Source organism: Macaca fascicularis, chromosome 6, assembly GCF_037993035.2.
Source record: "Macaca fascicularis isolate 582-1 chromosome 6, T2T-MFA8v1.1".
Lineage (NCBI taxonomy): Eukaryota > Metazoa > Chordata > Mammalia > Primates > Cercopithecidae > Macaca > Macaca fascicularis.
Genome location: NC_088380.1, coordinates 148839391 through 148866095, shown reverse-complemented (window position 1 = coordinate 148866095; position 26705 = coordinate 148839391). Strand labels below are relative to the sequence as shown.

Sequence of the window (26705 nt, the reverse complement as noted above, 5' to 3'; positions counted from 1 at the left end):
GAGCTTGCAGTGAGCTGAGATCCGGCCACAGCACTCCAGCCTGGGCGACAGAGCGAGACTCTGTCTCAAAAAAAAAAAAAAAAAAAAAGAACAATTAATCGGTCTACCTTCATCCAATTTATTGCAAGACTTAATAGGTTTGGCTCCACATCTCTTACTTTGGAGTTAATCAAAAGTGTCACTCTGAGCCCACGATTACAGGAAGTCTTCTTTTGAAGAGACCATTTAGAAATGAAAACTTAATGGCTGGGCACGATGGCTCACCCCTGTAATCCCAGCACTTTGGGAGGCCCAGGTGGGCAGATCACATGAGGTCAGAAGTTTGAGACCAAACTGGCCAACATGGTGAAACCCCATCCCTACTAAAACTACAAAATTAGCAGGGTGTGGCTGCGCATGCCTGTAATGCCAGCAACTCAAGAAGCTGAGGCAGGAGAATCGCTTAAACCTGGGAGATGGAGGTTGTGGTGAGTCAAGATCACACCACTGCAGCCTGGCAAGAGAGCGAGACTCCATCTCAAAAAAAAAAAAAAAAAAAAAAAAAAATTGGCCAGAAGCAGTAGCCCACACCTGTAATCCCAGCACTTTGGGAGGCTGAGGCAGGCAGATCACTTTGAGCCCAGGAGTTTGAGGTCAGCCTGAGCAACATGGCAAAACCCCATCTCTACTAAAAACATGAAAACTGGCTAGGCATGGTGGCTTGCGCCAATAGTCCCAGCTACTTGGGAGACTGGAGAGAGAGGATGGCTTGAGCCCCAGAGATGGAGGTTGCAATGAGCCAAGATTGTGCCACTGCACTCCAGCCTGAGTGACAGAGCCAGACCCTGTTTTATAAATAAATTAATTAATTAAATTAAATAATTTAATCCTCTTTTTTTCATGGGTGGGAGGAACAGGGTCTCACTCTGTTGCCCAGGCTAGAGTGCAGTGGTGCAATTACAGCTCACTACAGCCTCAAATTCCTGGGCTCAAATGATCCTCCCACCTCAGCTTCCCTAGTAGCTGGGACCACAGGTGCATGCCACCACACCTGGCTAATTTTTAAAAATTTATTTTATTTTATTATTTTTATTTATTTATTTATTTTGAGACGGAGTCTCACTCTGTCGCCCAGGCTGGAGTGCAGTGGTGCAATCTCTGCTCACTGCAAGCTCCACCTCCCAGGTTCATGCCATTCTCCTGCCTCAGCCTCCCGAGTAGGTGGGACTACAGGCGCCCACCACCACGCCCGGCTAATTTTTTGTATTTTTAGTAGAGAGGGGGTTTCACTGTGTTAGCCAGGATGGTCTCGATCTCCTGACCTCATGATCCACCCACCTTGGCCTCCCAAAGTGCCGGGATTACAGGTGTGAGCCACCGCGCCCAGCCAAAATTCTTTTTCTTTTATAGATGGGGTCTAGATATGTTGCCCAGGCTGGTCTGGAACTCCTGGGCTCAAGCATTCCTCATGCCTCAGCCTACCAAAGTGTTAGGATTACAGGCATGAGCCACTGCCCCCAGCCAAAATCCTCTTTGTGTAGCCCATCTCACCTCCCTTCCTAGTGAGAATTGCTGATTAAATAGGTATTTTTCCAGAACCTTTACTATTACTAATATATAAAATATATTCCCATAGGCATGCACACATGCAGCTTCTTTTTACATGAAAAAGATCAGCTCCTATTTCTCTGTTACTTGAATTTTCCACTTAATCATATGTCAAAAGCATCTTTCCATACCTGTACGTACAGGCATTTGGGGAGTGGCTACTGACCCTGACCCTGAGGCCAGATGGCTTGAAGCCCAGTTCCCTAACTCACCAGCTATGTGACTTTAGACAAGTTACTTAACATCTCTTTCCTGATTTAAAAAATATTCTAGTAGGCCGGGCGCGGTGGCTCAAGCCTGTAATCCCAGCACTTTGGGAGGTCGAGACGGGCGGATCACGAGGTCAGGAGATCGAGACCACCCTGGCTAACATAGTGAAACCCCGTCTCTACTAAAAAATACAAAAAACTAGCCGGGCGAGGTGGCGGGCGCCTGTAGTCCCAGCTACTCGGGAGGCTGAGGCAGGAGAATGGGGTGAACCGGGGAGGCGGAGCTTGCAGTGAGCTGAGATCTGTCCACTGCACTCCAGCCTGGGCCATAGAGCGAGACTCCGTCTCAAAAAAATATATATATATATATTCTAGTAATAGCAACCAGAGAATTGTTGAGAAGATCAAATGAGTTAATATTATAAATGTGCAAATATTCTAAAATACATAGAACTTTTAGACTAGTGTGTACACAGTAAGTGCTATATGTATTTGGCGATTGTTATAATCCACCTCGTTCTTTCCTTTACTGGCCATATAGTAGTCCACTGTGTGGATAAAATATAATTTATCAAGCCAGTCCCCTACTGATAGATTCATGGTGATTTCCTATTTGTCACTGCAGTGAGTTTTTTTGTTTTTGTTTTTGTTTTTGTTTTTGAGATGGAGTCTCGCTCTGTAGCCCAGGCTGGAGTACAGTGGCACAATCTTGGCTCACTGCAAGCTCCGCCTCCCGGGTTCACACCATTCTCATGCCTCAGCCTCCCCAGTAGCTGGGACTACAGGCATCTGCCACCATGCCCGGCTAATTTTTTGTATTTTTAGTAGAGACAGGGTTTCACCGAGTTAGCCAGGATGGTCTCGATCTCCTGACCTCGTGATCCACCCTCCTCAGCCTCCCAAAGTGCTGGGATTACAGACGTTAGCCACCGCGCCCGGCCCACAGTGAGCATTTTTTAACATAGACAACATGTAACATACTTGTATACATGTGCAACTATTAACGTAGTATAGTTTACAAAGCATTAAATTACTGCATCAAAGGTCACGCTCATTTTTTATGAGAGATGTTGCCAAATTTCCCTCCAAAAGGCTGCACTAATTTACATCCCACCAACAGCTTATGCATGCCTAGCTCCAGGCATCTTCGCAACTCTGGCAGTCAGGATCTTTGGCATCCTCGTTTCTGCACTTGCCTTCCCTAAATGAAACCTAAATCAAAACCACCAACAATGCATTTGTTAAAGTCCCAGGGACACCTAATCCCTTTGTTTTTTCTAAAGGGAATTAGACATTCGGTTCTTTGACAGGCCCTCAGTTGCCTGGACACAGCCCTGGGATGATTTTTAAAATATATAAATAAAACACACTTGCTGTTCCCTAACACTCTCCAGAGAAAGCTCGAGGGTGCCTGCGTGAGGCCTGGCCGCTCTGCTTTCTATCACGGGTGAAAAGATTTTCAATAGCAGCTGGTGTTTTCCTGGGTGGAGATTAGAGCCAGCATTTGTGTATAAATATTATCCCAGGGCTCGATGGAGAATTAGGCTGGAAGCAGAGGCTGCAAAATCCCAGTTGCGTTGTTAAACAGGGGGGAGGTGAGCATCTTCAGCCTTTCCTGGTGCTTTCTTTAGAAAGGAGAAGTGTCCTAGCCCAGGCCCGCCCCATCAGGGCAGCTTCTAAAGAAAACAGACAGATGTAGAAGCCGGTGCAGAGCTTCGCTGGAAACCTGTACCAGGCAGAGGAGAAGCAGGGCAAAGGGAGAAGTGCATGGTCTGGGGGTCCAGGCTGGGGTTTTGTCACCGGTTCCTCAAGTTGGCAGCTGCCTGGTTCCCTGGACCATGGCTCCTGCCATGTCATGTATGACAAGATGACCACGGACTGAGATCTCCACAGTTCTGAGATACAGGGTGACTTTCTGCTTCGTGTGAGGACCCCTTCGAATCCAGTGGACCTGTGAAGCGAGGGGGGCCTCTGGCTCACCAGTGGCCTCCCAGAGGTCTGAGGCAGAAATGTCAGTAATTCCCAGGATGGCCCCTGCTAAGCTCCAGAAGCCCCGAAGCCATTCATCTTCCAAACTCGTTTTTCAGGCTCACTATTTTGTGGCTCAAAACCATTATTTTTGTTCTTCCACATCTCTGACCTCACATCATTCCCATGGACTCAGGTTGGAGTCCAAAGAGTCTCTAGAACAATGGATTCCATGGATCAGAACGAATCCCAAGGACCCCCTTCTCAGATCCATAAGGGAGAGAATAACTCAGATGATGATCTCAGGAACTCAGAGGTGGGCTAAGTTTCCCTGCTTGTTCAGTTTGCATGGGAGAATAAGCAGGAAGGAAAAGAGGCCCAGAGACCCAGGATCTCCATCCAGTTGACTAGGGGCAGCATATTGTACAAGAAAAGGAATTTGGAGCTGGACACATTTGGCTTCAAGTAAAGGCATGTAAGCTCATTGTGCCTGTTTCCTTTTCTCTGAGAGTTTAGGGCTAGCCACCCAACACCTAGCATACCATATGTTCAGTGCAGCCCATGTGTTCTAGACACCAAGGACACAGCAATAAGCAGACCAGTACCTGCCCTCGTGGACTTTATATTCCCAGTGAGGTGGAGACTATTAATAGTGTCATGCTTAATGCTGAGGAACCAAGGTTTATGGAGTGTGTTAACATGCCAATGAGGTCTGCAGCTCCTAAGTGGGCTCCATGGCTCGCTCTCAAACGACACCGCCCTGAACCATGAATATAAGTGATAGCTAACCAGTTCCACCGTGAAGCTAACAGAGCTGAAGCTTCAGGATCCCTGCTTGGATCAGCCCCTTCCAAGGTCTTGCAAAGGGCCCGGAAAGAAAAGCATCCATTGCATGGTCTTCGGTTTCTCTAACATTTGCCAATATCAAGTCTTTTAACCACAAGTGGAAAGACCACCATCTCTCTCCATTCCAGTCTCCCTTCTGCCCCTTCTCCCTTCCTGTTGTGTGATGTTAGAGTGGCCATGGGCATACAGGGATGCATGCACATGGAAGTTGAGTCGGTGGTACATTGAGTTTAGCAGATCGTTAAGCTGAGTTATTGCTAACCCTCCCAGGGTAGGAACAGCTCCCAGTAAAACCCCAGTAGCAAGTACCCCCCCACCCAGGTCCTGACACCTCATCAGAAGTTGTATCACGATATGAACATATCCTACAGTGCCCAATCCTGAAGGATGTGGTGGGGAAGAAGGAAGGTTTAAAATGCCTATAGTCAGATGCTCACCTGTGAGAAATGCTTCCCATTATTAGATGTGCAAAACAGGTGAAGAGTGAGTCAAAATAGAAGTTCTCTTCTGTCACAAATATACTCCATTAGGCCAGGCTTGGTGGCTCACACCTGTAATCCCAGCACTTTGGGAAGCTGAGGCGGGTGGATCACTTGGGATCAGGAGTGCAAGACCAGCCTGACCAACATGGTGAAACCCTGTCTCTACTAAAAATACAAAAATTAGCCGGGCGTGGTAGCGTGTGCCTGTAATCCCAGCTACTGGGGAGGCTGAGACAGGAGAATCGCTTGAACCTGGGAGGTGGAGGCTGCAGTGAGCAGAAATCACGCCGCTGCACTCCAGCCTGGGTGACAGAGCAAGACTCCGTCTCAAAAAATAATAATAATAAAAAAGACATATGCTCCGTTAACACATGCATTTAATTGTACTGCACCTTAGATTCTTTTTCTTTTTCTTTTTTTTGGGATGGAGTCTCGCACTGTCACCCAGGCTGGAGTGCAGTGACACGATCTCCGCTCACTGCAACCTCCACCTCCCGGGTTCACGCCATTCTCCTGCCTTGACCTCCCGAGTAGCTGGGACTACAGGCGCCCACTACCATGCCTGGCTAATTTTTTGTATTTTTAGTAGAGATGGGGTTTCACTGTGTTAGCCAGGATGGTCTGGATCTCCTGACCTCGTGATCCACCCGCCTCGGCCTCCCAAATTGCTGGGATTACAGGAGTGAGCCACCGCGCCCAGCCCACCTTAGATTCTTGTTTCATTTTTGGTGGGAATCACACAAAACTGAATTTACTAAAATTACTCTGAGGGACACAAACACGTAGTAATACTACAGATAGAGTCTCTGTCATCCAGGCCAGAGTGCAATGGTGTCATCTGGCTCATGGCAACCTCCCCCTCCCAGGTTCAAATGATTCTCCTGTCTCAGTCTCCCAAGTAGCTGGAATTACAGGTGTACACAACCACACCTGGCAATTTTTGTATTTTTTGTAGAGACGGGGTCTCTCCATGTTGGTTGGGCTGGTCTGGAACTCCTGACCTCAGATGATCCGCCCTCCTCAGCCTTCCAAAGTGCTGGGATTACAGGCGTGAGCCACCGTGCCCAGCAAAATACTCTTTCTGGGTGTGTCTGTGAGGGTGTTTCTAAAAAATATTAGCTTTTTTTTTTTTTTTTTTGATACAGGGTTTCACTCTGCAGCCTTCTTTACCTACCGGCCTCAACTGATCCTCCCACCTCAGCCTCCTGAGTAGCTGGGAATACAGGCTGCGCCAGCACGCCTGGCTAATTTTTGTATTTTTTGTAAAGATGAGGTTTTGCCATATTGCCCAGGCTGGTCTTAACCTCCTGGGCTCAAGTGATTCGCCCACCTCAGCCTCCCAAATTGCTGGGATTACAGGTGTGAGTCACTGTACTGGGGCCAACATCAGCATTTGAATCAGTAGACTGAGTAAAGATCGCCCTCACTAGTGTGGACTGGCATCCTCCAATCTGTTGAGGACCTGCATGGAGTAAAAAGGCAGAGGGCAAGTTAATTCTCTCTTCTGGAGCTGTGACATGCATCTTCTCCTGCCCTTAGACATCTGCACTCCTGGTTTTGAGGTCTTCAGATTTAGACTGGGACTTACACCATTGCTCTGTGTTCCTCTGGCCTTTGGGCTTGGAATGGAACTCCACCACCGGCTTTCCTGATTCTCCAGCTTACAGATGGGCAAGGTCTCACTCTGTCGCTCAGGCTAAAGTGCAGTGGTGCGATCTCGGCTCACTACAACCTCTGCCTCCTGGGTTCAAGCCATTCTCCTGCCTCAGCCTCCTGAGTAGCTGGGACTACAGGTGTGCACCATCATGCCCAGCTAATTTTTGTACTTTTGTAGAGATGGGGTTTCACCATGTTGGCCAGGATCATCGCGAACTCTTGACCTCAGGCGATCTGCCCATCTCAGCCTCCCAAAATGCTGGGATTACAGGTGTGGGCCACTAAACTCAGCCTCTCTCTATATCTTATTGGTTCTGTTTCTCTGGAGAACCCTAAATAATACAGGATAGGAGGGAGACATATCCCTCTTGAACCTTCAGATTTTTAAACAAGTTAATAATTAAAGGTACTTGGCACTATGCTTGGCACAAGTTAGCTATTGTTATTATTGGTTGTTTTTATTGTCAGTTAATTAAATCAATTAACTCTAAAATTGAAAAGGTAGGACCTAATGTTTTGTGTTTGTTTTGGATAATAGTCCCTAACACTTATCAGTGACAGGGCTGTCATGAACTAATGCTTTTAAAACTTCCTGCATCTCTATGAGGTAAATACTGGTCTCATCCCCATTTTGCAAATACAGAATCAGAGGCACAGAGACGTTAAATAATATACCTTTGGTTGGCCGGGCACAGTGGCTCACGCCTGTAATCCCAGCACTTTGGGAGGCTGAAGCGGGTGGATCATGAAGTCAGGAGATCAAGACTATCCTGGCTAACACGGGGAAACCCTGTCTCTACTAAAAATCCAAAAAAAAAAAATGAGCCAGGCGTGGTGGCGGGCACCTGTAATCCCAGCTACTCAGGAGCCTGAGGCAGGAGAATGGCATGAACCCGGGAGGCGGAGCTTGCAGTGAGCCAAGATCGATCGCGCCACTGCACTCCAGCCTGGGCGAAAGTGGGAGACTCTCTCAAAACAAACAACAACAAAAATAGATTAATAATATACCTTTGGTCACGCTGCCAATGTGGCACAGGCCAGCATTAACACCCAGACCAGGTGACTCTAAAGCCCAAATACAGAGTGGCCTCCCTAGCCCACCTCCCCTGTATGTTAGGAGGCCCTAGCATTTTTTCACCCGTAATGTGTGCACCTCCAGTGAACTTCGTGCATAGCAGGGCAGTCAGCAGGGAGCCCAGAGTGTGAGGCAGGGAAACACCGTCACTGCAGATGTGATTGTAGCAGGATAGCCCTACTGGGCTGACTGACCAGCCAGAAATTAAGAGGGAAGGGAGGTAAGGAGGGAACTGGGAAGTAAGTAACGTATGTGAAGGCCAGGCGTGGTGGTTCATGCCTGTAATCCCAGCACATTGGGAGGCCGAAGCAGGCAGATGACCTGAGGCCAGGAGTTCGACAGCCTGGCCAATATGTGAAACTCCATCTCTACTAAAAATACAAAAATTAGCCAGGCGTGGTGGCAGACGTCTGTAATCCCAGCTTTTCGGGAGGCTGAGGTAGGAGAATCGCTCAAACCCAGGAGGCAGAGGTTGCAGTGAGCCGAGATCACACCACTGCACTCCAGCCTGGGTGACAGAGTGAGACTCTATCTCGAACAAAAAAAAAAAAGAAAAAGAAACACATGTGAAGCATCTACTATATATGTCTGAATACAGGTCCAACCATTCCTCTCCTATCATCCCAACTACCCTGTGTTATCCTGATCCCCACTTCTCAGTGGAGCAGGCAGGTGGGGGGAGATCATGACGCTCCTGGGCAGTGGGGCCTGGAAACAGCCTCTTGGGGCTCACTGCTCTCTGAAGACAAGAGCATCTCCCAGTGCTCCCCTCCCTCCTTCCCTCTGCCACCGCAGACCTTCCTTGGGCTTGTGCAGCCTTTAGGCAGACACACAGCACAGCTCAACTCAACGGCCCTCAGTGGCCACTGTCCTGCTGGAGAATCTCTGGGGATGGGTCTCAGGAAGTTTCCTAAGTCTGCCTGCCAAAGCAGGGACCCTTCCCCACAGAGAGAGAGGGGTGGGTTAGCCTCTGAGTTCTGCTGCACGTAATGCCATGGACCCAGGACCCTAGAGGCACCTTTATCAGCTAAATCTGCTTTAGAATCTCCATTCCAGGAACACTAAACACACACCTGGGGCATATGCTACCTTGGCCTCTGGGTGACCCTGAAGAACAGCTGTGACCTTCACCTGCCTTGGATGCAGGAATGAGGTAATCCACATAAACATCTCCAACTGCTAAGGGCTACTGGCAACAGCCACCTGATAAAAGTCTTGTCTCCCAGCACTTTGGGAGGCTGCGGTGGGAGGATCACAAAGCCAAGAGTTTGAGACCAGCCTGGGTAACATTGTTAGACCCCGTCTCTAAAGAAAAAAAAAATTAATTAGTGGTGCACAGTGATATATGCCCGGAGTCCCAGCTACTGGGGAGGCTGAGATGGGAGGATTGCTTGAGCCTGGGAGCTTGAGGCTGGCTACAGCAAATGGGGATCACACCACTGCACTCTAGCCTGGGTAACAGAGCAAGACCCTATCTCAAAAAAAAAAAAAAAAAAAAAAAGCCTTGCCACTTTATAGCTGTGACCTTGAACACATCACTTGGTCTCTTTGATTCACAGTTTCCCTATCTATGAAATAAGGATTAAGAACTAATCAATGTTTCTGTAAAATAAAGGATGATTCTCCACCCCTACCCTAGATAGCAAGTACCTTGAAGAGAAGGACAAATGTGACCTTCAAGGTACCTTCTTTTTTTTTTTTGAAATGGAGTTTTGCTCTTGTTGCTCAGGCTGGAGAGCAGTGGTACCATCTCGGCTCACCACAACCTCTGTCTCCCAGGTTCAAGCAATCGTCCTGCCTCAGCCTCCCAAGTAGCTGAGACTACAGGCATGCGCCACCATGCCTGGCTAATTTTTGTATTTGTAGTAGAGACAGGGTTACACTATGTTGGCCAGGCTGATCTTGAACTCCTGACCTCGTGATCCGCCTGCCTGTGCCTCCCAAAGTGCTGGGATTATAGACATGAACCACTGTGCCCGGCTTTCAAGGTGTCTTCTTAACAGGGTGCTTTATTCCAAAGAAGGGGCTAATTGAAGGCAAAACTGCGTAGTGCAAAACGATATGTGTTATGGGTCATCCAGATCTGAATTTGAATCCTACCTGTGCTACTAATATTAAGGAACCTCTCAGAGCTTGGTCATTACTGTTAGTATAAAACTAACTAGGGCCAGGCGCAGGAGTTCGAGACCAGCCTGTGCCAACATGCGAAACCCCATCTCTACTAAAAATACAAAAATTAGCCAGGCATGGTAGTGCATGCCTGTAGTCCCAGCTACTCGGGAGGCTGAGGCACGAGAATCACTTGAACCCAGGAGGCAGAGGTTGCAGTGAGCCAAGATCACACCACTCCACTCCAGCCTGGGCAACAGAGCGAGACACTATCTCAAAAAAAAAAAAAAAAAAAAAAATTAGCCAAGTGTGGCAACATGCTTGTAATTCTACCTACTTGGGAGGCAGAGGTGGGAGCAGTGCTTGAACTCAGGAATTTGAGGCTATAGTGAGTGGGGATCACGCCACTGCACTGCAGCCTAGGCAAAAGAGCAAGACTCTGTGTCAAGTAACAGCAGACTAGGTCCACAATAGACTATTCAAAAGTTCAAAGAATTTTGCAAATATGCAAAGATAACACCACCAATTTGTATTTTCAGGGACTCACCCCTTTTCTGGTTGTTCCAGGAAAGGTTTTATGAGCCTCCTTTTTAATTTTTTTCATTGTGGATATGGAAGTGGTTCCATTAGCCAAGATGTATGAATTTTTAACAACTCCCTCCCCCCAAAAATGATCCATTCACATAAATGAATCTTAATCTTCATTTTACATTGATAAGCTTCAGGGCTGACACAAATTTTTTTTTTTTCTTTTAAAACTGTTTTGTCATTCTGAGAACTCGATGGTTTTTGCAAATACCCTTTTGAGGGAGTCAGGTCTTTCCACTGTGAAAGAAAAATGTGCCGTGTCCAAAAGTGTGTTTTTAGCAGCATGGCATTCCTCCAGGCAAAGAGGCAGAGCAATCTCTTTAAATCTTGAAGATCTGAAGTGGAAACTTCATCCACCGTCTTTGTCCTGGGCCAAAAAGACAAAAACCCACCCTCTACCAGGGAAGTTTTTAGGAAACAAGTTCTGGTTTTCTCTACAAACGATTCTGTCTTCCTTTAGAAAGAGCTCAGCTATGTGGGACTAACCCTGTTGTAACATCTGTATTCAATCTGCATCTGCACAGAAAGGTTTGCTTAGGGAGCATCTCCAGGTACAGGGAGAAATGGGCTGGATGAGATGAACCAGAAGGAGAAAGACAAACCAGGAGGCAGAACACCAGCATTCTAGCATTCTGTTCTTCACCTTACCACTTGCTAGCTGCACTTTGGCATGTCTCTTAACCTCCCTGAGACTCAGTTTCCTTATCTGGAAAACGGAGATAAAAACACCTTTCCTCTCTACTGCAAGAGAGTTGTTCCTTCCCAACCACCTTTACCCAAGCAGAGAACTGCTACCACTCTGACCCAGCTGTGACCCAATTTACACAGATAAAATAATGACCAAGTAGTGCAGGGGTTGCAAACTCAAGTGTCTGATGCAAAAATGAGTGAATGACGTGTAGCCGATACTGTCAGTGCCTCACCCAGATCCCTCTGCAAGTCGTGAGCCCCTCTGAACATCAGTGTAATTCCAACTGCCCAAACCTTACACCTCCTGTGCTGTGTCCCTTTACTACCACCACCAGGGACTCAGTAGACCTTAGCCAATGACCTTGCCTCAGGCCAAGAAAACTCCGGAGTTCCCTGTAGGCTCAGGCTGAAGTTACCCTCCAAAGGCCTTTGCATGAAATTGCACCTTTACTTGGTTTCTTCCCCTTTCCAGTCCCAATTCCCTCACTCCCTTGTCAGCTTCTGCTATTTCAGGGTCTGCCCTTGGGTAACCCAGCCTAAGATAAAAGACCTGGGAGTTGGCCAGGTGCGGTGGCTCACGCCTATAATCCCAGCACTTTGGGAGGCCGAGGCAGGTGGATCACAAGGTCAGGAGTTCGAGACCAGCCTGGTCAATACGATGAAACCCCATCTCTACTAAAAAACACAAAAATTAGCCAGGCGTGGTGGCACATGCCTGTATTCCCAGTTACTCAGGAGGCCAAGGCAGGAGAATTGCTTGAACCCGGGAGGTAGAGGTTGCAGTGAGCTGAGATTACGCCACTGCACTCTAGCCTGGGCAACAGAGTGAGACTCTGTCTCAAAAAATAAATAAATAAAAAGACCTGGTAGTTCATGCCACACCTAAAGGCAGCAGCTGTTGTTCAGCTCCAGCCTATCCAACCATGTGAAGATGTAGGTGCAATGTTTCCAGACATTCTGATGTTTTAAGAGAGTCTAGAGACGTGCATTTTGAAGTAAAACTGCCAATTTTTTTTTTTTTTTTTTTAGATGGAGTCTCGCTCTGTCGCCCAGGCTGGAGTGCAGTGCCGCAATCTCGGCTCACTGCAACCTCCACCTCCCGGGTTCATGCCAGTCTCCTGCCTCAGCCTCCCGAGTAGCTGGGACTACAGGCGCCTGCCACCACGCCCGGCTAATTTTTCGTATTTTTAGTAGAGATGGGGTTTCACCGTGTTAGCCAGGATGGTCTCGATCCCCTGACCTCGTGATCCACCTGCCTCGGCCTCCCAAAGTGCTGGGATTACAGGCGAGAGCCACCATGCCCGGCCAAAACTGCCAATTTTTAAGTGATGGCCATTTAATTTTTTAAAAACTTCACACACTATGCAGACCAAATTAAACACATCTGTGGATCAAGTCCAGCAATTTCTAAGTACCAAGTGCCTAATATGTATTTAATATGCTGGTCCCAAGTGCTTTGCATGTACCATCTCATATAATCCTCACAACATATCCTGTGAGACAGACATTATCCCCATTTAACAGAAAAGGAAACTGAGACAAAAGAAAGGTTAAGTAACTTGCATAAGTTCATATTGCTAGGAAGTAGCAGAACTGATTTTCAAACCAAGTTTGGTCTGATGGTAAAGCCTGTGTTCTGAACCACTGAGTGGCTCTGCCTTCCCATCCCGGAGGGGAATCAGAAACTTAGGTCAATAAGTCACCCAACATGTCGGATGGGAAGAGGGACGAGTGGGGAGCAGAAAAGCTTTAAGCACAATGGGCGTTAGATCATTGTCCATAACTGTGACAAACTGAGGACAGTGCAAATGCCCAGGAGGAGAAAATAGTTACACAAATGATGGTTCACGGAATTCTGTGCTCTCATTTTAAACAATAATTAGGAAAACTATACAGGAAAATATCTATGATACAATGCTGAGTGAAAAACACAGACACAAAATCATACTGACCACAAAGTTGGCAGGCTTTGGATGGAATCAGACCTGGGTTTGAATCCCAGCTCTGCCAACTATGACTACAGGACCCCTCAGAGCCTCCGTTTCTCCAACAGAGTAATGAGGATAATATTTCTCCCTTCTAGAGTTATTGCAAGGATTCGGTGAAAAATATGTAAAAGGTTTTAGCACAATCCAGGCCCATGGTGAAAGAGCTCACACCATGTGCAGATGTGTGTAGCAGCAGGGATAAAGATGAGAAGAGATCCCAGGCAAATGGGCAGGGTCATTTAAGACACTGAAACATTATGAGAGTTTTCATTTTTTTCATCTAAGGTTGTTACAATATCTCAACAAAGTATACAAACATAAATGAGGGCTTTGAATTAGAGTGATACAATTAAGTAAGTTTCCTCTAATTGACAACCCTGCCCTTGTCACTCATCCTGGGAGGTACTGTGCTTACAAGTATGAGATCGGCTCTTAGGGTAATTTACACAGAAATCGGAAATTACCAAGCCTCTGTAGCTTCCCCTCCCCAAGAGCATGCAACTCTTTAGCCCTGCCTATTACCTGTTTTCTTTTTTTTTTTTTTTTTTTTTTTTGAGATGGAGTCTCGCTCTGTCGCCCAGACTGGAGTGCAGTGGCCGGATCTCAGCTCACTGCAAGCTCCGCCTCCCGGGTTTACGCTATTCTCCTGCCTCAGCCTCCCGAGTAGCTGGGACTACAGGCGCCAGCCACCTCGCCCGGCTAGTTTTTTGTATTTTTAGTAGAGACGGGGTTTCACAGTGTTAGCCAGGATGGTCTCGATCTCCTGACCTCGTGATCCGCCCGTCTCGGCCTCCCAAAGTGCTGGGATTACAGGCTTGAGCCACCGCGCCCGGCCGCACCTGTTTTCTTAATGAAATCTTCCATAAAGGCCGGGCGCGGTGGCTCAGGCCTGTAATCCCAGCACTTTGGGAGGCTGAGGCGGGTGGATCACAAGGTCAGGAGTTCGGAACCATCCTGGCCAAGATGGTGAAACCCCCATCTCCACTAAAAATACAAAAATTAGCCAGGTGTGGTGGCAGGCACCTGTAATCCCAGCTACTCGGGAGGCTGAGGCAGGGGAATTGCTTTAACCTGGAAGGCAGAGGTTGCAGTGAGCCGAGATCACGTCACTGCACTCTAGCCTGGGTGACAGAGCAAGACTCCATCTCAAAAAAAAAAAAAAAGGAATCTTCCACATAAAACCAGGGCAGGCAGTATCGAGGAAGGGAGGCTGAGGATGAAGGGCAAAGTCAAAATGCAAAACCATCATAATTAACATTTTGTTTAGAGATGCTTTCAGAGATTTTGAACCTTAGTCCCAGAACCATTAGACACCCTTCGGCAAACCACAGGGCTGTCCACCAGGGTGTGAGCCCCAGTTCCTTCATTCGCTGTGAAACGTGCACCTCGCCTACAGGTTCTCGCTGCTTGGGTTCCGGAACCAGGCTACAGCAGGCCCCATACAGCGGGTGGGGTGTGTTCAGTCAGAGGCAGATGACCAGGACAGGGCTCGATTGTTTCGAGACAGTTATCGGTGGAGACAGGCTCAATTATTTTCATTATATGGAATCAACAGAGACAGGCGGCATAATGCGTCTCAGTCAGAGAGGCAAAGGTTAAGGTGAGGGAAAGAGGGGGAACCAAGGGAGGCCCTCCCAGGCCCACCGTGACCACTGAACCATGATACCAGGGAGGGTGAGTGAGAAGGGGATGATGTCGGGTGTGTGTCTGGTCCTGCTCTGCTGGACCCAGCATGAACCCCTGGAGAGCTGAGGGCATTTCCTGTGTGAGTGACTCTAAAAGCATCCAGACAAGGCAGGTGTGGTGGCTCACGCCTATAATCCCAGCACTTTGGGAGGCCAAGGCTGGTGGATTGCTTGAGCCTAGGAGTTCGAGACCAACCTGAGCAACATGATGAAACACTGCCTCCACTAAAAATACAAAAATTAGCTGGGCGTGATGGTGCGTGCCTGTAGTCGCAGCTACTCAGGAGGTCGAGGTGGGAGAATCACTTCAGCCTTCGAGGTGGAAGTTGCAGTGAGCCAAGATCATGCCCCTGCTCTCCAGCCTGGGCAACAGAGCAAGACCCTGTCTCAAAATAAATAAAAAAAAATAAAAGCTTCAGGTGGACAGAGCCTCAAGAAGACCCCATCTGAATGGTCCAGCACTGGAGGGCAGAGTACCCTAAGCCCTCTTCTCTTGCCTTCCCACCCCTTTACCCTTTTCCTCTCCATAAATAACCACCAGTGTTATTAAGGGTTTGCTGCATGCAAGGCACAGTGCTGAATACCTGGCACATTTTTTTTTTTAGATAGGGTCTTGCACTGTTGCCCAGGCTGGAGTGCAATGGCATCACAGCTCACTGCAGCCATGACCTCCCTGACTCAAGCCATCCTCCGCCTCAGCCTCCTGATTATCTAGGACTACATGCACACACAACCACACCCAGCTAATTTTTGTATTTTTTGTAGAGACAGGGATCTCTCTATGTTGTCCAGGCTGCTCTTGAACTCCTAGGATCAACTGATCTGAACACACGTTATTTCACTCTCTCAGCAAACCTGTCAGTCAGGCACTGTGACGATCTCATTTGACAAATGAAGAAATTGAGGCTCAGAAAGGGTTACAGGACTTGCCCAAGCCAGTAAGGGGCAGAATCAGCAAAACCAGGTCCGTTGAGCCCAGAGCCCACGCTCTCCACTACAATCTTCCTCTTTCCTTCTTTTTTCTTTCTCCTGTTTACTGCTTATCCTCTGCACAAGCCAAAGGCCTCTCCCTCACCCCAAGCCAGGCCCTGTACCTGTGTGGGTTTGGGGGCTGCTCAGTGAGGCCCCTCAGGTAGAGGAGTTACTGTTTCTGAGATTTCTCAAGAACAGGAAACTTCCCCTTGCTGCCTGCAATAAATCTAAACCTTCCTTCCTTTGTGATTTCACCCCGGGAGCAACACTCCAGCATGACTCATCACTGGGCCGGCAGGAGATCTCCTCTGGAGACTGGAGGTGACCTTGGCCGGGCACTCACATCCTGTGCCTGTTTTCCCGTTTGTCAAGTGGACAGCCCCAGCCTCCCCACCAGGCTTGATGTGAACTATTGGGCTGAACACAAAGCTTGTAGAAAATAGTTTTTGAAACAGAATCTAAAATACCGACAATTGTCTAACTACAGCCTGTGTCCCACAGACCAAACCAGGATCTAAATCCTTCCCAACCTTAATCCTGGCTGCAAGAGTTCTCCTGCGCTCCTACTGCCTTCTTGGTGTATGGTCGAACTAGGATTACTGGAAAAAAGAAAGCTGACAGGGAAAATAAACCGTTTTCCAGCTGCGATGGGTCACTCCTCCTTCGGCTCCCCCATCACCCTATATTATAAGCACTTAGTACTAACATCAGCTAACATTCATGAAACTCTGATTGAATATGCAAATGTATATTGTTTTGTTCTGGCAGGGCACGGTGGCTCATGACTGTAATCCCCAGCACTTTGGGAGGCCAAAGCAGGTGGATCATCTGAGGTCTGGAGTTTGAGACCAGCCTGGCCAACACGGTGAAACCCCGGCCCTGCTAAAAATACAAAACTTAGCCAAGCATGGTGGTGCATGCCTGTAATCCCAGCTACTCAGGAGGCTGAGGCAGGAGAATCGCTTGAATCTGGGAGGCGGGGCTGCAGTGGGCCAAGATTGCGCCAGTGCACTACAGCTTGGGCAACAGAGAGAGATTGTCTCAAAAAGAAAAAAAAAAAAAAAAAAATATATATATATATATATATATATATATATATGTAGTTTTTCTCATGTAACCCCTTATTACTAGACCCACTTTGCAGATGAGAAAAATAAGTTTCAGACTGGTTGATTATAGAAACTCAAAGGTCACACACAGCTAGCAGGTGTCAAAGCCCAGATTCAAGACCGGGCCTGTCAATCTCCACACTGTACTGCCCTCACTTCGTTTTAAAATTACAAATCCCAGTACTTTCTAGCCATCTTCTCTGACTTTTTTTTTCTTTTTGAGATGGACTTTCGCTCTGTTGCCCAGGCTAGAGTGCAATGGTATAATCTTGGCTCACTGCAACCTCCACCTCCTGGGTTCAAGCAATTCTTCTGCCTCAGCATCCCAAGTAGCTGGGATTACAGGCATGCGCCACCATGCCCAGGTAATTTTTTTGTATTTACTAGAGACATGGTTTCACCATGTTGGTCAGGCTGGTCTCGAACTCTTGACCTCAAGTGATCCACCCGCCTCGGCCTCCCAAAGCGCTGGGATTACAGGCGTGAGCCACCATGCCTGGCCCCTTCACTTCATTTTTCTGCATAGTTTCTATGCTCTTGGTAAGAAATTAACAGTCACAACCCTCCTTTACCCAGGTAGAATGTAAATCAATGTGGGCGGGGATTTCTTGGTGTTTGGCCACTGCTTTATCCCCTCAGTGCCTAAAACAATGTCTGACACGTAGTATCAGCAAATATTCAAAGTATTCAATAAATATTTTGGCCAAAACAAATTAATTTGGCCTAAAATTCTCATTAGCTATTTTTGACTGTCCTTTCTACTAGATTCTAAATTCAACAGCATTTTCTTCATCTCAGTCCCCATAACTGCCCCACCCCATCCCTCCCCGTTTCGAGTTTAGAATGACACTTTGAACATACTAAAATATGATTTGATATTGCAATGTGATTTGGGGGTGGTCTGCTGTTTGGGGAATTCATTCTCCTCTCCACTCCCCAAAACAAACAAGCACTCAGTAGAAAACTGTCTTAGGAAGGGTGGAAAATGTCTAGCAATTTCTCATCTTATCCCCGGGTTAGGTTCCTCCGGTCCCTGCTCCCTGAGGCTGATGGACAGGCAGGCAGGACAGCCTGATCCATCGATGCAAAGGTGCCCTCCTCCGCTCGTTTGCTGCTGTGTTTCTGAGTCACATCTTCCCTGGGCTGTGGGAAAGTGTTCAGTGTGTGGCTTCACAAACTGCAGTGCAGCAGGGAGAGCGGGCAGTTGGAAATGATACGGAAAAGAAAGGATCTAATTAAGCAGAGTAGGTGATAGTGTTGGGAAGAAAAAGCAAGCAAGTGGCAATTTGGATATTTGCCTGCAAATAAAAGAGATGACTGTCGTTTTCTCCTCTGGCTCCTGTTTGCTCTATAAATCTCAGTTCACAAATCCAAGTGTTTTAATTATCGCTATATAATACAACATGCTGTGCTGGGCCTATCTTAGGGAAATTAAAACAAAGGAGGGGGGCAGAGGGATTCAGGCTACCCCGTTCTCCCGTTTCTCTTGTTTACAATAATCTGAAGGTGTTTCTCCCCGCTTCTGCCATAAACACAACATGGGGTTTTCCAGTATTAACCATATCACCTTCCTCCACTCACAAAAAGGAAATTCAGGCCCTAAGCTGTTGTCAACCATGCAACTCAGTTGCCAGGTGTCACATTGCCCACTGTTGCTGTTTAATCCCCAAGAAATCAAAAGAACCAGGTCATGAATGAAATGCCAGGTCCAGCTCAAAAAGGAGAGTCCCTAGTGGGAAGCAGCATGATGATTAAAACTAGCATTTGAATATCACCTTTGCTACATACTAGCTGTGTGGCCTTGGGTAAATCATTTAACCTCTCTGAGTCTCACACTTCAAAGAAAAAAACAGTGACAGCAGGATTAAATATGTAAGACTAAAAAGCACTTAGCACAGTGCTCAACACATAATCAGTGCTATGCAACACAGTCCCATCTCCAGTCTTTATCTTTGCCATTTCAAATGCCTACATTAAGCTTTTCCCAGAAAGCTGCATGGTTCACTCCTTCCCTTCTACCTTATCAGTGAGACTTCCTTACCCTAAATAAAATAGTAGTCCTCCCATCACACACACTGCATTTCCCCTTACACGCTTCATTTTTGTCCATAACAAAGTACTCCTTGACATTTTATATACATACACATACATTCATGTGTGGCTTAACGACTGGGGTAAGTTCTGAGAAATGCTTCATTAGGCGATTTCATTGTTGCGCGAACATCATAGAATTAGAGCGTACTTACTTAAACCTAGATAGTATAGCCTACTACAAACGTAGGTATACCATACAGCCTATTGCTACTAGGCTACAAACCTATACAGCATGTTACTGTACTGAATACTGTAGGCAACTGTAACATAGTGATAAATACTCGTGTATCTAAACATAGAAAAGGAAATGCACTGCACTAAGCTAAGACATTAGGATGGCTATGACATCACTAGGCAACAGAAATTTCTCAGCTCTATTATAATCTTATGGACCACCGCCGTATGTGCAGTTCATCATTAACCGAAGTATCATTATGCAGCCCACGACTGTACACATATATATTATGTATAGACATACACACATATACATACACTTACATATATATAAAATTATTTTGTTAGGGCATCTTCCTCACCTAAACTTCAAGAAGGCAGAACTTGTGTTGACCACTATATTTCCAATGCCTGTAATGGCAGAGCCTGGCATGTAACGGATGTTTAATAAATATTAACAGAACCAATAAATAGAAGCTATTTTTTCTGTAATAGTTGGAAGGGCCCTCATAGACCACCTAGGCTAAAGTTCTTCGCAGGCCAGGAAATTGAGACCAGGTGGCATCAGATGACCTGCCCTATGGTTCCAGCTTCCCCAGAACTGAGTGGCGGGGGGTAGGGACCCTGACTTCAGTGGCTTTGCTCTGCCTCAAGTCAGCCCATTCAGTGCCCACAGCAACTTAGCAGGTTGGTGCCCTGTGCTTCTCATCTGAGGAATGGAAATAAGCAGATGGCTCACCCTCCCAAGTGTCAGGATGTGGATGCCCAGTGACTGGCATTCTATACAAGCAAAAAGGACAGGTGGAGACACAGAAGTCCACTCTGGAAATCCATCAACAAATGTCCTCAGAATTGAGGAAATGCAGACAGCTGCAGCACAAAGGAGCTAAAGGTCACTGCTGTTCTCTCTCAAAATCCACTCGCATCAAGGACCCTCTTGGCTTTCTGCATGATTGAAGGCAAGCAACTGTAGTCTCATTTCGGGGGTGCCTGGATGACCTCCTCTTGCACAAACACAGGGGTCCTGTGGGGAGAAATGCCAACCCCAGCTTCATCATTTCTAGGTGCATGACCTCTCTGGGTACCAACTTTTCGTAGCTTAGGATCAAAGGAGAAAACACGTGCACAGCACCTGGCACAGCGCATGGCACATTGCAGGCACATGAAATCATTAGCTGTTACGAACCGCACGTTTAATATTCAAAGTCAACCCTCCATACATCTCACCAGCTCTTACCATTGCCCCTTAGAGCTGGGAATCTGAATAGAAGGGCTTGCATTGGACAGGGGCTATTCGGCCTTAGAAATGCAACTCCAGGTAATTGTTTAAAGGAGCCCATTTTCCTATTCAAGTAGAGTGAAAAGAACTCACACTCCACCTCAGTCCCCAAGCCACTCAGGACCTCATAAGGCTGGCAAAGGGAAGAGTCCAGTCTGAGAGCATTGGCCACTTAACTCTATTCCCAGAAAGTGGGGTCCGACCCAGAGCTCTCCAGAAGGTGAGGTAACAAGACCCAACAAAAATATCCTGTGTTCTCTTCACCACCTGTCTCCGCAAGCAAGTAACAAGACGAAGTGTTAAAGAGAGACACCACCAGTAATCAGAATGTGGTAACTAAATGAGGCTTGTGTCTTCCACTTAAAATGTGCAAGCTGGTCTGGTTCCTCAGCCTCTCTGAACCTGCTTCCTCAACTGTCTAAACAGAAAAGCAACCTCCACCTCCTGGGACTGGTGAAAGGATGAAATGAGAGAATTCTGTTCAACGGTGTCTGGGACATTAGCTGCTGCTTTTAGTTCAAGAAGCCCAGTGCAGCCTATGCCGGAATAAGCATTAATTGCTCCAAAAGAACACTCTGTACAGCAAAGGCAGCCCTTTCCTAGACCACAGACCACACCACTCCAACATGGGCCACAGGTTGGGAGCAAACACTAACTCCACCAGAGGCTTCCTGAAATCATACAAGCAAGAGGGGTGAAAGTAGGAGGGATTCGGGTGCAAAAAAGCACAGGTAGAAACTGAGACACAAACAGCTTCTGAAAAGGGGGTACCCGGCTGGAAGTGGTGGGGGAATTTCCCCCACGAAAAAACTTGGACTTGGCAATCATTGCTTTGGACTTCCCAATGTAAAATGCCACTTTTGATGACTTGGGGATTCTAGAATGTTCCGGTCGCTCACTGATTTACAAATAAAAGGTCTGGGATGACCTAATCCTGCGTGGTGTGTTCCAAGGGCCCCCAAGGCGTTCCAAGAGCTGGTGACTTTCGGCTCACGTAACCTGGGCCTCAGTTTCCCTCCAGACCCTAACGAAGGCGCTAAAGGCTATTGCCTCTACAGGGAGGCTGAGAGGCTAAACCCGGACGGCGCGCTAAGGCGCTCCCTAGACACAGCACGGAGCTCCCCGCGCGCGGTTCCCATTCGCTCCCGGAGAGAAAGGCTGCGCGCGGGCTCACACCAAAGCCCAGGACCTTCCTCCGCTGCAGCTGTAGAAAAAATAATCATAAGAAAGGAACTGGAACGCGAGCTGGGGCAGCGGCCGGGCCGGGGGGTCCTCCCGCAGGCGCCCAGGAGCCGCTCGGCCCGTGGCCCGGCCGGGGAGCAGGCGCCCCGCGGGAGCGCTGAGGCCCCGCTGTGCCGGGCCGGGCGGGGGCGGCGGAGGCGGAAGCGGGGGCGGCGGGAGCGCGGTGGGGATGTTTAAAGGAAATTTACAATCATTTCCTCTCTGTGGTTTGGTGACAAATCAACAACATCCTGTTCTTTTGTGAGGCTCCGGGCGCCTGCGAGGCGGGGGCAGCGCTCCGGCTCTTAAAGGGACACACACAGGGCCCCTCTCCCAACGGTCCCCTGCGGCTCCCCCCCGCAAAAAAATACAGCCTCCTCAAGGCATCACCTCCGGGGGCGCGCGGCTGGAATGCGGGGGCTGCGGCTGGAGCCGCCCCTGGGCCACGACCCGGATCGCATCCCTCACCCCCCAACCCCGCCCGACGCGAGGAGACGGCTGCGGCCGCGGCGCACCCCTCTGAAGGACGTCGCAGCCCGGGGCCATCTCCCGCCGAGGGGGCGGGCAGGGGGCGGAGGGGCGTCCTCCTGAGGGTTCCCCTCCCTCCCCCCAACCCCAGGGCAGCTCCGCCGGGGCTTCGGACCTCCGGGGAGTTATCCCCCTCCCCCAATCCCCTGGCCTCGGGTATTGCTGTCCCAAAACTCTGTGGATTTACGGTTAAAATATCGATGTACGCACAGGAGGTTTATAAAACGCCAAAGCAGAGAGAGACTTCCCGAGCTGTAGAAGTAATGAGAATCAGATGGTCAGGACCAGAAAAATAATAATAAAAAAATACTCAACTGCCCTCCTGGGATTTCGTTCATTCAGTCATTTAATGAGTATGTTTTACTAAGTGCTGGTCACCACTCTAAGCCCCCGCGCCGCAGGAACAAGATAGATACGGTTCCTGCCCACAGGGGGCTTAGATTCTCAAAAATAAATGAATGAACAGGATTATTTCACATCTATAAGTGCTGAGTTTTTTAATGGGTCACATTCTGGAACAGCGGCTTTCTGTAGGGACACCTCTCTGAGGGCTCTGACCTGAGGCCTCCAAGGATGGAAAAGCAAGGGTGCTAGGAAGAACTGGGTTGGAGAGGTCCAAACATTACCATCAGGAAAGAGCTCAGAAGTCCCATCCAAAAGACCTGAGTGAAGGGCAGCCCCAGGGCTGCATTTTCCCCTTGAGGACAAGCCTTGATAAGGGGCTTGGGTCCTTCTGCTCTGGCTATATCACCTGAGCCGTTTCCTTCCATCTCTCGGCCTCACAGCTTCCTATAGGGAAAATGAGAACACTGAACTAGATACAGTACTTCTCAACCTAGGTGCAAATGAGAATTCCAAGGGAGGCTTTCAAAAACACTGACACCCCTGACCCCACCTCAGACCAAGGGTATGAGGATCTCTGGTAATGGAGCCTAGGCACTGGCATTTCTGTAAGGCTTTAAAAGTGAATTTAGTGTACAGCCAGGGTTAAGAGCCACTGACCTAGGGCCGGGTGCGGTGGCTCACGCCTGTAATTGTAGCACTTTGGGAGGCGGAGGCGGGCGGATCAGTTGAGGTCAGGAGTCTGAGACCAGCCTGACCAACATGAAGAAACCCCCTCTACTAAAAATACAAAAGTAGTTGGGCGTGGTGGTGTGCACCCGTAATCCCAGCTACTTGGGAAGCTGAGACCGGAAAGTCGCTTGAACCCGGCCGGCGGAGGTTGCGGTGAGCTGAGATCGCGCCATTGCATTCCAGGCTGAGCAACAAGACCAAAACTCTGTCTCAAAAAAAAAAAAAAAACAAAAACAGAGCCACCGATCTAGACGATATTTAAAGTTTGGGTTTAACGTGCAGTAGGGTGGCCGGGCGCGGTGGCTGACGCCTGTAATCCCAGCACTTTGGGAGGCCGAGGCGGGCGGATCATGAGGTCAGGAGATGGAGACCATCCTGGTCAACATGGCGAAACCCGGTCTCTACTAAAATACAAAAAAATTAGCCGGGCGTGGTGGCGCCACCTGTAGTCCCAGCTACTTCGGAGGCTGAGGCAGTGGAATCCCTTAAACCCACCCAGGAGGTGGAGGTTGCAGTGAGCTGAGATCGCGCTACTGCACTCCAGCCTGGCCACAGAGCAAGACTCCATCTCAAAATAAAATAAAATGAAATAAATAAATAAAGTGCAGTAAGAAGGCCAGGCGTGGTGCCTCACACCTGTAATACTAGCACTTTGGGAGGCCAAGATGGGTGGATCACCTGAGGTCAGGAGTTTGAAACCAGCCTAGCCAACCAGCCTGGCCAACATGGTGAAACCCCGTCTCTACTAAAAATACAAAAAAATAAATTAGCCAGGCATGGTGACAGGCACCTGTAATCTCAGTTACTTGAGAGGCTGAGGCAGGAGAATTGTTTGAACCAGGAAGGTTGAGGTTGCAGTGAGTCGAGATCCTGCCCCTGCACTCCAGCCTGGGCAACAGAGGAAGACTCTGTCTCAAAAATAAATAAATAAATCAATTAATTAATTAAAAATTGGCCGGGCGTGGTGGCTCACGCCTGTAATCCCAGCACTTTGGGAGGCCGAGGTGGGCGGATCACAAGGTCAGGAGATCGAGACCATGGTGAAACCCCGTCTCTACTAAAAATAGAAAAAATTAGCCGGGCGCAGGGGCGGGCGCCTGTAGTCCCAGCTACTCGGGAGGCTGAGGCAGGAGAATGGCGTGAACCCGGGAGGCGGAGCTTGCAGTGAGCCGAGATTGCGCCACTGCACTCCAGCCTGGGCGACAGAGTGAGACTCCGTCTCAAAAATAAATAAATAAATAAATAAAGTGCAGGAAGAGCTATTTCAATTCAGGGTATAATCATCCACGTTCATTGAGTGCTTAGCAGCTGCTATATAATACCCTAAGTAAGCTACATATATATTTTGTCTAAGTTACAAAGAAAAACCCTACCAACTAAGATATATATTATTATTGTTCCCATTTACAGATGAGGAAACTTGGTACAGGGATGACACAAAATGTGGTCAAGGGCACACAGGTAATAAGTGGTCTTGTCTGTATCCTGTAAGCTGAAATGCCTTTCCAGTGGCAAGGAACAAATTTCTACCTAATGATGTTGTTAATCAGGCAGAGTAGCTACCTACAGAAGAGCATGGGGTGCTATAAGCCCAAGCTGCTCATACATCTTGGACAGAGGCAGTGGACTGGCCTAGATGTCCAGATTGGAGGTCTTGAAAGAGAGATTGTAACTTAAAGAAAACAGACTTTTATGTTTCTCGGTGCTAATCCTCTCGGTCGTTTTCAGAGATGATTCCCATAAATTGTTAAAGGTATGCCTTGGCCAGACAGAGGAAACATTTGGCAAGGTGAGGAGAAAAAATAACTCCCTGTGTACCCCAGTAATGACCAGGATAGCATACACTCCCCTACCCTCCTCACTCTCCCTTCTAGGGCCCACCCCATGCCCTTTTCACCTTTGACCACCTTCCCATTTGTGCAGTTCCTTAAGGGAGGATCAAGGGAGAGTATAAGCATGAGCTGGGACAGGTTCCCTAGGAATTTAAAAGATCCGAGAAAGCAAAGATAAGATGAAAAGGAAGATGATGCATTCTTACAGTGGGGCACTGTGCTGCTGTCAGTAATAAGAGAGCTGTTAGACCAGAAAGATGCTTGTAATATACAAGGTGCAGAATAGAGTCCTCTCATTGATATTTTTGTAAATCACACACACACACACACACACACACACACACACACACACACACACCAGAACCATCTGGAAGGATAAACTCCAAAGGGTTAGGGTTAGGAGTGATGGCTGGGCAGAGGCATGAGGGAGGGTCGTAAAGGGGTGTGTGTAGTGTAAATCTATAATTTTTTTTTTTTTTTTTTGAGACGGGGTTTTGCTCTTGTTGCGCAGGCTGGAGTGCAGTGGCGCAATCTCAGCTCATCGCAACCTCTGCCTTCCGGGTTCAAGTGATTCTCCTGCCTTAGCCTTCCGAGTAGCTGGGATTACAGGCATGCACCACCATGCCCGGCTAATTTTGTATTTTTAGTAGAGATGGGGTTTCTCCATGTTGGTCAGACAGGTCTGGAACTCCCGACCTCAGGTGATCCACCAGCCTCGGCCTCCCAAAGTACTGGGATTACAGGCATGAGCCACTGTGCCCGGCCTAAATCTATAATTTTACTTTCTCTCTATTCATCTCCATATTATTTAAATTGTTGACAACAATCATGTATTAATTTTTTAAGATAAAGACACTTCTACTGACAAATAATAAAAATAAGTATTAAAAGGGGAAGCATAAAAACCCACCCTGGGTCCTGGGAATTCTATGCAGGGTAGCAGGGTAGATACCTGGTAATGCCATATTTCAGCTCTTCCGGGTTGATGTCCATCATCCCCTCACCCTCCCACAGCCTTCCATTCCAGTGGTAGGCTCTTACCTGGTCAGCCTACTCACCTTTCAGTCCTCATGTGTTCCACACAATTTTCTGGGTTTTAGAAGATGAATTTGAGAGGTGCTGGTTGCAATTGATGTAAGAAATGACAAAATTCACATGAGAGGGAAAAGTTGTCCAAAGTGCCATTCGGTGGTGCTGCTGGTGGTGGAGGTGGGTGACGGGGATGGCATTTGAGTTCAAAGGCTCTGACTTCCCGTGTCTATGTGTTGCTCTTCTGGAAGCTTAGAAATGTAATCTGACAGTCCAAGCCCTGAAGAAAAACAATAGTGCTTTGTGGTAAGAACCTTATTGCAGAAATCTGAAAGCCTAGGGGTAGGAGGTCTGCTTATAACATGTGCAGAACTGTTCCCTCCAATTAGGAGCTGATAACTCAGCAAACATATGACCCGAGCAACTGGCGGAAGGTGAAATGTCATGCTCTAGGGAGGAATTGTTTGGCCACTCTGTGCTTCCTTTTATTTATGTTTTCTTAGATCTTTG

The 26705-nt window shown here is 47.9% G+C and overlaps 1 protein-coding gene across 1 annotated transcript in view; it reads right to left on the bottom strand.

Moving 5' to 3' along the window:
• Positions 1–26340, bottom strand: part of ARHGAP26 (Rho GTPase activating protein 26) — an 899552-nt gene extending 873212 nt beyond the window's left edge. The window contains exon 1 of the mRNA XM_045394984.3: positions 26225–26340. The gene's annotated coding sequence lies outside the window, so the exon portion shown is untranslated. The remainder of the gene's footprint in view (positions 1–26224) is intronic.
• Between the last annotated feature and the right edge of the window lie 365 nt (positions 26341–26705).